The sequence below is a fragment of the Cariama cristata genome, unplaced genomic scaffold (assembly GCF_000690535.1).
Source record: "Cariama cristata isolate BGI_N322 unplaced genomic scaffold, ASM69053v1 scaffold43441, whole genome shotgun sequence".
Classification (NCBI taxonomy): Eukaryota; Metazoa; Chordata; class Aves; order Cariamiformes; family Cariamidae; genus Cariama; species Cariama cristata.
The window spans coordinates 9314-11115 of record NW_009599551.1 but is presented as its reverse complement, the minus strand read 5'-3'; positions in this window follow the sequence as shown (position 1 = coordinate 11115).

The following is a 1802-nucleotide window of genomic DNA, read 5'->3' as shown; positions in this document are numbered from 1 at the left end:
CCTCGGGCCCCCTGTGCAGACTCCGCTTCGCTCTCCGAGTGCAGAGCCCGCAGGCATGACTCAGCTGTGTCTAAATACAGCTGCTGAATAAGGGAATGTTCTGGAGAGCGACTTCTCAGTGGGAGCAAACCGCTGTTCTGGGGAGCTGCGGACGCTTTGCACGCAGTCCGAGTAGAAATGTACACTGGGAGGCTGCAGCGGGCACCCGCATCGTCATGTTCTGTGTTCTGCGGCATTGTGCCGTAAGGGAGGGATGGAGAACTTGCAAAAACTTCTGAACAAAGTCTGTTGTAACCGTAAAAGTAGTTCCCCTTTTAGAGGTGAACAGGAAAAGTGCTTTTCATACAGCTCTGTGCAGAGGGGCGGGGTGGCGAACTGAGTTCTTCCTGATTGCGTTCGCTTCTCTTAACCACAGCTAGAAGTCCCTGAACTGCTTTCTACAAAGTTGCAATATCGTGTTGAAATCATCCTACGATAAGATACAGCTGCTCTTTAGTAACAGCTTCCTGAGAAGTGTTTAATACGCTGTTTCTTAAGGTCCCTTCAAAGAGGCTTTTAAGAGAAGACTTTAATCCGGCTTCTGGGAGAATGAACACCGCATGTGAACAAGAGCAGGGGGAGGATGAGACTCAGTGGATTGCTGGGTTTTATTTCATTAGAGTTAAAGCTTAATCTAGTTTGAATCTCAAATCTGGCTTGTCTCTGAGAAATCAAAAGACACAAAGTAGTTCTTGACACTGGCAGTTCAGGTGCCATATGTTTTAGAATGCTGAAAAGAAGTATAATTGCTGACTTTTCAAAGTCATTCAATAGATAAAGTTTAATGGATTGTAGTACACATTGTATTGAATGAATGGTTCTGTTCGTTTTAGAACCTCATTTATCTGCAACAGCTATAAAACATAAGTGATTTTTCATATGGTTTATAGTCAGCCTTTTGAAAATAGAGGGAACAGTGATGTAACTAAAGGTTAGTGAATAATTTAGAGTTTACATAATCTTCAGTCCAAATCTGTATGACTAGATTGCATGTGAAAAATGCTGAGAGAAGGAAGAGGGCTGGACCTGGATACATGAAACCATATCTTCCCTGTGAGTCACTTGCAATGCTGAGGTCTTTAAAAGGTAGCACACACTTCTGCTTGAGTTAACAGCTTAATGGAGTAGACTGTCATTTGCTATTTGGACTACCCAGTGAAAGGATGACCCAGACACTTTGCCATGGACTTCGTAGGTCTTGGATGGCAGAGGAATGTGCTTTTTCTTTTTAGCTCTGGTTCTCAAGGGACTTTCTACTTGGTAGATTTCTGTTCACCGTGAAGTTCTGTTATGGACTACTGTAAATCCCTGTTATAAAGTGTTAATTGGGATCACTGTTAAGACTTTATCTGCAGATCACAGTTAGGAAGCACTCTCTTAGTGTGTATCTGCCACTCCTGACAGCTGAGGTTTTCTCTTCATGTAGGTTATAACCTGGAGGTTATGGGTAGCACGGGGAAGCTCTAACCACCAACAGAGCAACTTCAAGGAAAGCCCTGATCTCGTGACTAGTTGGTTCACAGTCTGAACTGTAGCGAGAATCTAGATACTCAACTGGCTTAGACCCAGTGAGTGTTGTTACTACTCAGAAGTCAGTAACATCCTCAGATTCTGTCTGTAGTAACACATGAGCCATTTTCCTAGAAAGTGTTGAGCTACAATAGTGCTTAAGAGTGTTTTGGGTTTTTTTTTAAAAAAAAAAAGTGGTAAGTAGGTTGACACAGGCACTAGCCATGGCCTGCTATAGTGGAAGGTATTTCTTG